We start from the raw sequence: 8,731 nt of genomic DNA on the forward strand, positions 1-8,731 counted from the left end.
CTAGACAACATCACATAGGGGTTCATTATCCTCATTGATGCCTCTCCGATGATGCATGAGTAGTTCATCATAGACCTACGCATCCGTAGGCAGTAGCTAGATGGCTTCCTCTCTCTTTTTGATTCTCAATACAATGGTCTCTTGGAGATCTATTTCATGTAACTCTTTTTGGGGTGTGTTTATTGGGATCCGTTGAACTTTGAGTTTATGATCAGATCTATATCCATGAATATTATTTGAGTCTTGTTTTGATCTCTTATATGCATGATTATTTATAGCCTTGTATTTATTCTTTGAATCTTTGGTTTAGTTAGGCCAACTAGATCGATTTTTCTTGCCATGGGAAGAGGTGCTTTGTGATGGGTTCGATCGTGCGGTGTTCTTTTCCAGTGACAGAAAGGGCAGCAAGACACACATGTATCATTGCTATTAAGGATAACAAGATGGGGGCTATTCCTACATGAATTGATCTCGTCTATGTCATGTCATCGTTCTTATTGCATTACTCCGTTTCTTCATGAACTTAATACACTAGATGCATGCTGGATAGTGATCGATGTGTGGAGTAATAGTGATAGATGCAGGAAGGAGTCAGTCTACTAATCTTGGGTGTGATGCCTATATATTGATCATTGCCTTGGATATCATCATAATTATTCGATCTTCTATCAATTGCCCAACAGTAATTTGTTTACCCACCGTATGCTATTTTCTTGAGAAAAGCCACTGGTGAAATATACGCCCCCCCCCCCCCCCCCCCCCCCGCGTCTATTAATTATCATATTTGCTTTGAGATCTATTTTTATTTTCATATCTATTATTTCAAAAACCCAAAAATACCTTGCTGCACTTTTTTATTACTTATTTTATTTTGTGTTTTATCAAGATCTATTATCCAATCTACACAATTTTTATCCCGTCAACTTGACAATTTCTGGCATCGTTACCTATAGAGGGATTGACAACCCCTCATAAGCGTCGGGTTGCAAGTATTTGTTCTTTGTGTGGAGGTACCGTTTACATAATGTTCCTTGGTTCTCCTACCGGAATTATATCTTGGTTTCATAACCGAGAAAAATACCTACCGTAGCTGTGCTGCATCATCCATTCCTCTTTAGGAAAATACCGACGTAGTTCAAGCGACATCACGCTTCTCCCCCGCCGTTCCCGCCATTCTCCTCATCGGACCAATCGCCATGCCGCCGAAGAAATATGTTGCCCCTCGCATCGCTGATGCCACCCAACCGAAGCAGAGGAAGCCGAGGGTGCCGCTGGAAAGACCGCCGAGCGTGACCAACGCCGAGTGGAGTGTGGACGTTCAGTGCCAGGAGGCGGTGGCGTCGGCGGAGCAGGCAGAGGCGTCTCGTGCGGGGCTGATGAACCTGTCGCCCGGCCACGGCCCACATGCCACGTGGGGGAGCCAAGCGAGTGTCGCATCGCCGGCCAACCTCTCGCCGCCCCCACCGCATTGGGGGTACGCCCCATCGCTCGGCTACTCGACGGTGATGCGCATGGCGGGTTCAACCCCAACATCACCTTCCCACATGGCGTGCCGCCGCGTGCCTCGCCCTCCGGCCTCAACCCCGACCAATGCGCTCCCTCCCCCGCATTCACTGCCGGCCTCAACACCTAGTACATCTACTAGCCGCCTACGTACTCAGCCTTACCTGCGCCTCCTCTGCGCCGGGGCACCCTGCCATTTGGACATGGTTCGGCGCCACAGTTCAATAACACCGGCACCGAAATGGATGAGATCATCACGAGCGGCTCGGTCTCCGCCGCTTCCTGCCCCGGGTTCCACGCACAAGACGACACGATGGACGCCGACATGGATGACGATCTCGACGACGCCGATGAGGAGGGGGAGGAGGAAGAACAGGCGGAGCAGGAGGCGGAGCCGGCACCGACGATGAAAGGGAGGAAGAAGAAGAAGGCGGCCAATGCCAGGCCGGGCGAGCCTCGCGTCAAGTGGACATCGAAGGAGGACGAGTGCCTCGCCGAAGCATGGAAGACAGTCAGCATCGACTCGATCACCGGCGTGAACCAGAACACCGATACGTACTGGAGAAGGATCAAGCCGGCGTTTGACGAGCGCAAGTTGGTCGACCCCTACTTTGCCACCATCCACATGGAGCGTGGTGACACAGCCATGTCAAACCATTGGGCGATCATCCAGGTGCCCTGCAACAAATGACATGGGATTGTAGAGGAGGCCGCGGCTCGCCCGGAAAGCGGCTCCAACATCGAGGGTCAGGTATGCCCAGCCCGTCGGCTCAACTCTTTTTCGCCGTGCACTTCGCTGACTCTTGTTCTTCGGCTGTGTAGATGGTTCGGATGTTCAACATGTTTCGCCAGGACAACAACGACGACCAAGAGTTCAAGTTCCCTCACGTGTTCTCCAGGATCGAGTCGTGCGAGAAGTGGAGGGAGGTTCGGCTCACCCTTGCCAAGGCCAAGGAGACGTACAAGCCGGACGCGCCTACCCTGGGACGACGGATGGGCGCCCTGATGGCAACAAAAGATCCAAGATGGCAAGGGACGTGGCACCTGCTGCCGAACGGTTGCAATCGTCAATCGAGCAGTGCATCGTCGACGCCAAGAACAGCGCCGCAAAGAGGGAGGAGAAATCCGACACGCGCTGGTCGGCTTTGATGACGAAGCAGGACGTGAAGCTTGACCTTCTCAGGACCAACGTCACCGCGAAGAAGAGGAACACCGACCTGACGTTCTTGATGTCGGCAGACATGTCGAGGATAGACGAGCAAGTCAAAGCGTGGTGCCTGGTGAAGCGCGGACTCATCCTGAACCAGATGTGCGGGCCGGCTTCGACCACCACCCCTAAGCCCACATCGACACTATACCTGGCCAAACGGGCCGGCCCGGCACGGCACTGCCCGGCCCGCCGTAAACGTGCCTGGCACGGCACGGCCCGTCTCGGCACGAATAATAACCGGGCCGTGCCGTGCCGGCCCACGGGCGGGAGCTAGCAGCCCAGGCACGGCACGTAGTCTACATGGGCCGGCACGCGGCACGCCCAGGCACGCCGGCCCGTTGGAGGACGCTGGGCCGTCTGGCGCGATTTTTTTCTTTTTCTTCGCAATACCTCTGAAAACTGCAAAAAAAAAAGGCCAAAAAAATTAGAAAATTGCAAAAATCTGGTAGACTATTATGTGAGATAAATCTAGAGTTTTATTAGCACATATACATCATTAAAACTCCCATCTAAAAGAATAAAAGAATACAAGACATACTCTATAATTACAAAAGGATAAAATATACAAAGACTACACTATAACACTACTACTACTTAGATTCAAGCACTAACAAAATACGCATACACTATGAAAATATTAAACATATTAGGGTATTCGGTATTTATATAGGACATATATATTTATATTTTTCAAAAAAACATAAACGGGCCGTGCCGTGCCGGCCCGCGTGCCTAGCCTCCAGGCCCAGGCACGGCCCATGGCGTGCCGCGTGCCGAGCCTGGCCCGTTTAGCCCGGGCCGTGCCGTTCCTGGGTCATGCCGGGCCTGCGTGCTACCGGGTCGGCCCAGTTAGCACGGCCCGTTTGGCCAGCTATAATCGACACCAATGCCGAGCCCAGCCCGAGCAATGAAGCCACGCCGCCGACCACCAGCCCGAACGCAGAAGCCACGCCGACGCCGAGTACACCGACGCCGAGCACGCCGACATCGGCCAGTCTCACGCAAGAGGAGCCCGCCGTTTGATGTGTTCCTTTGTCTACGCGCCCTTTCTTTTGATCGCCGAACTTTCGTCTACGTTTGATCGCCGAAGTATGGCATGGTGATCGCCGAACTGTGTCATAATGATCGCCGAACTTGTGGCGCTTTTTGGCTGCGGGAAAGACAAGTTTGAATTTATGGGCGTCTGGGGGCCGAAACCTGGGGGCGCGGCTGGGAACTGGATCGCCCCCAGGGCGAAAAAACCGCCGGCGCATACGCCAAAACGCGATCGCCGGGTGCGTTGGGGGGCCGAACGAGTGGAGATGCTCTAAACATACACACATAAAATCACTCCTATAAACTCACGCACACACCATACCCCTATAAGCATCTTTTTCTTCTTGAATACGACCCTGTAAGCACCTCCGAGTGCTGAACCGGAGCATCATCTTGAGATTGACGAAGTCGCCAAAGACGTCTTCGTAGTCAAAGGTTAACGTCTCTTTCCACTGAACGCACATCACCAGACGATGTAAAATAAATCCAGGAAAATGTGAGCATCAGTGTAAGTCAGGACTTGAACCCTGATGGCTTGAAATAAATTTAGGAAAATGCGATCACGCCCCTACGACACCGTTGCAACACCTCCCATCACCACCTGCTCCTAATCCGGTCAGATGGCGCACCATATTGCCAGGGATCTGCTCTCCTCCACCATGGTTCAAAGCTCCGAGGTGACGACTATTCCCCGACGGATGAATTTAGCTCCAACGAGTGGCATAGATCCCAGGTTTCAAGCCACCACTGCGCGGATGTACCACGATCCGCCAATTGTTTTCCCTGATGGTGCCCCTACCATATCTACGAGTAGTACAAATTGTGTGAGTTCTTATCTGAAAACCCTAACGTTCTGAAATCCTTGAGCGATTCCGTGTTTTGCAGAAGCATTGCAACATTTGCGTTGATGATGAGCTTGTTTGTGTAGAGACTAAATGTTTTCCTGAGTAAATTCCTTGTTGCATTGATGATAACAGATATGAACTTGATAGATGTTCATCTTGAATTCATTACAAAAAAGATGCATCCCCAACAAAATGATGCTGAATTCAGTAAGTTGCAATAGCTGATTTTTTTCTTAACGTTGTTGCGCTGAATATGCTGAATGTTAATGTTGAATTTCACTTATATCCTCATTGGATGTTGAAGTCCAGTAAACCAGTTATTTTTCTAAAAATGTTGCACAGTTCAGTTAATATGTAGCGGCGGGACTCCATCCAAAAATATATTAAGTTGCGATTCAGAAGTAAAACAAAAAAGAAAAACAACTAGTTCATTTAACTACTGATGACAAGTGCTATTTAGGGAAGGAAACATCAATATTAACCCTGAACTTCAGAGCTGCTACAAGTTCAGGACTGTTTTGTGCCTGCATCATCTTGATGTTCCAAGCTATGCTAAAAGGAGGTCTAGCTCTTACAAATAAGCCCCTTTATTAGCACACAAGATACAAACAAAGTACTGGCGTTCACAGAGGAAAAAGAATATGTCACCCCAGGAGCTACAAAACTTGTACAGAGCAGAGCTAATTTTTCCATTTCCAAGCGTGTTAAAGTGCGCACTCGTGATTTCTCTTCAGGAAAAAAAGCCGAGAAGCTGCGGATGACGCTGAAGGTACAGAGGAGGAGGAAGAACTGCAATACCTGTGGATGTTGCCAACGTTTCTCATTGTAGCTGAGTTGATTTGGAATGAAGCCGTGTAGTTTGAATTCAGATGACGCATCATGCATTGTAATTCCCTTACCTCAATGGATCCATGTCTATGAATTTGTTAATTAAATGCACTAAGCACCATTGCCGTCAAGTACTATTGATTTTCTTTGCAGTGTGACATGAAACTAGTCTGGCATATATACCAATTGTACCGAATGAAATTTGCAGCAGTTGCAAAATTCAGACAACATATATGTTCTTCTCCAGGAAAATAGCATATACACCAATTGTACTGAATGAAACATGCTTTTTGGCGCCTTCCTGACACAACAAATAAATTCTGCATTGTTGAGGTGTAAAATTCACACAACATATCTGCATTGTTGGACGTCGGATCGTTTGGCCAGACGAGGTCTACCTCATCAGGATGCGTGCCCCCTCTGTGATCAACAGGAAGAAACATTGCAGCACCTACTGCTTGGCTGTGCATTTGCATGGCAGGTCTAGCATGAGATAAGCCGAACGACAGGGCTTCGGGAGCTGGAGCCACTCCAGAATGAATCTTTGAGTGCTTGGTGCCTGAGGCAGGATCGGGACCCGACGGGCAGGAAATCAACTAGGGCAAAATGCATCCTCGCCTTGTGGACAATTTGGAAGCATCGAAACGACGTCGTGTTCAATGGGGCTCCAGTTTCTCTGCCACGAGTCAAAGAGCGGCTACTTGAGGAAGGGAGGCTCTGGGCGAAAGCTGGCTTGTTTAAAGACGACATTAGAGGGTTTGAAGAGTTAGGTAGCGAACGGACAGCCAGTGAGTAGTATGTAATAGGAGTTAGTGCTCGGTGGATTCGGGAGTGTTCTTTGTAAATATTGTAGCCCACGTGAATATTTGGGGAGTCTTTCCCCCCTTCTCCTTTAATGAATGATACGCACACTCGTGCGTATTCGAGAAAAAATATCGGTTCTTCTCCAGGAAAATAGCAGTCATCTGGAATAGTAGTTAAGCACAGAAGTGATCTTCGTGGTATGCTTGCATCCATCAAATCCAATGCTTGCATACAACAGACTGAAAAATACAACAGACGGAAAACATAGAAAGAGATCTGATGCGACAAGTAGATTCTGCATCAGGATTCAGGAGTTCAGCAAGCACACATATCTGTTCTTCTCCAGAAAAATAGAAGTCATCTGGAATAGTAGTTCAAGCACAGAAGTGATATTCTTGGTGGGATCATCACATCCAATGCTTTTACATAAAAAACATACTACTACAACAGATTGAAAACATAGAAAGAGATCTGGTGCTACTTGCATACATCAGATCCAATGCTTTTACATAGGACAATCCCTTGCATTCATTGATCAATTGTGATCATAATGCACACTAATTGATGGCCAAATTAAGAATCTCACTCGCACTACTAATTGATGGCCAGCGAAATACTCCTACTACACACTTGCAACTAGCACTAGCGACTCTGCTTCATCTTCTCTGCTTCCCCTGCTTCCTCTGCTTTGCTTCCTCTGATGTAAGACTACCACCAAGAAGCTTGCACCGCTGATGATTTCTTCCTCTGCTTCCATCACTTGAGCACTCATCCGTGGATTTGCATCGCTTGAGCAAAGTCCCGTCGACGAGCCATCTCGATGCAGTGAGCTTGATAACGCCATGCTTGCTGTCTTGCTTGGAGCAGCTCCTCAGGGGACTTGGTCACGTCGGAGTGATGGATCCAGGGGTCGTTGAACTGCACGGTGTCCGCCATCTGCTCCACCTTTCGCCGGGCCTCCGCTCGGCTGCGCTCGATGTCGCCCCGACGGCTGGCCTCTTCTTCGGCGGCACCGCGAGCCTTGTCGAGAAGAGCCATGGTGAGGCGAGCGTTCGCGATCAGTTCGCGCATGCTGATCGGCGGCTTCGATTGCGTCGCGCTCGCCGGAGATTCGGCGACCTGGTTCTTGGTCACGGACGAGTGGAGGCATGTCGGACTCTTCAGATCCTTGCCGCTGCTGGGACACGGAAGCTTTCTGCCCTTGATGTTGGCGTTGACCGCGACATGGAGCTCGTTCCCGGAGCAGGCACCGCGTACGCGCTTCGCCGGCGGCGGTTGGACGTCGCGCACGGATCCGGGGCGCTTTGGCTTCTTGGCAGCCGCGGGGTTCGCCATCAAGGCCGGGTTTACGCGCACGCGGGAGGAGCAGGAGTGCAGGTCGGCGGTGGCGGCGGCGCTATGGCGCGGGAGCAGAGACGGCGGGAGCACCGTGGTGCCGGCCATGGTCGCGGCCGCGGAGTCGCGAGAGCAACGATCAAACGACGATCGCGAGAGTAGGGATCCGGCGGGAGGGAGGAAGAGGATGCGGTGGAGAGCGAGGTGAGATAGATCGGGAATTTGGGAGACGGGGGCGAGCAAGAAAGAAGAGACGCGGGAGACAGAGAAGTGGCGGCAAATAATTTGAATCCGAGTCGGCCCAGGCACCTTTTTTGAATCCGAGTATAAGATGAATCTTTCCCTCTTTCCAACTAATGGCTTCTGAGTTGCTTATGTCTCTCTGCTTCAACTAATGGCACACAGACACACAAAGAGGATCTTTTGGTGCATCAAGGTCTTTTTTCAATCCAGAACAGCACTTATTTCGAGATCCTGATGCGTTTGTAGTGTGTGCAGCTACAGATCTTAACTCTGAGCTCTGTAGTTGCTGCTTGTCAAGTTGAAGTCTGATTATGCGCAAAAATAAAATAAAATTGAAGTCTGATTATTCTGAAGTTGAACATGCCGGCTAAGTATCACTTTTGGCTCAGAAACCTCGCTTACATTTTTATTGTATATATGCTACTGAATGTGCTCCATTATATCAAACCTCCGGGTCTAGAATGATCCGAACTCTGGTCGACATTGGAGCTGAACTCGATATGGTTACTTCTATTGTCCTGCTTGATTGGCCCATTTATGTCGATGTTGTGTCTCTGTCAGCACACCCATGGATCAGCACAGTGGGTTGCTTAGGCTCCATTGATAAGCTTATGCTTTCAGAGTTCAGCATTGCAGCAACATCTGTCATGGCGGGCCGATCTACTGGATCTTCCTGGGCACAAAGCAGTGCCACCTGAGCACATCTCTTTATTTCAGTTACTTCATATCTGTCAAGTTGAGAGAAGTGTGCCAAAGTAGGCCAGACGGGTGCATCCGTGAGCATGTTGTTTTTCTTAATTTAAATGCTTCTATTATTTACAAATTCCATCATTATCAATCAACACGAACATTTTGTTATGTCCTAATCATTTCTTAAAATTTGTTAATAATATTGGAATTTCAAATTGTGTACGATTTTTTTACAAAC

At 49.3% G+C, this 8,731-nt stretch overlaps 1 long non-coding RNA gene and 1 pseudogene across 1 annotated transcript; both read left to right on the top strand.

The window, feature by feature from the left end:
• The first annotated feature begins 1,196 nt into the window (after positions 1-1,196).
• Positions 1,197-4,023, top strand: LOC123153603 (uncharacterized; annotated as a pseudogene).
• Positions 4,024-4,319: 296 nt separating this feature from the next.
• Positions 4,320-5,573, top strand: LOC123149118 (uncharacterized). Its single transcript, XR_006474351.1, has 2 exons — positions 4,320-4,572; positions 5,328-5,573. It is a non-coding gene; the product is annotated as an uncharacterized lncRNA (long non-coding RNA).
• Positions 5,574-8,731: the final 3,158 nt, after the last annotated feature.

Source organism: Triticum aestivum, chromosome 7A, assembly GCF_018294505.1.
Source record: "Triticum aestivum cultivar Chinese Spring chromosome 7A, IWGSC CS RefSeq v2.1, whole genome shotgun sequence".
In the NCBI taxonomy this organism is placed as follows: domain Eukaryota; kingdom Viridiplantae; phylum Streptophyta; class Magnoliopsida; order Poales; family Poaceae; genus Triticum; species Triticum aestivum.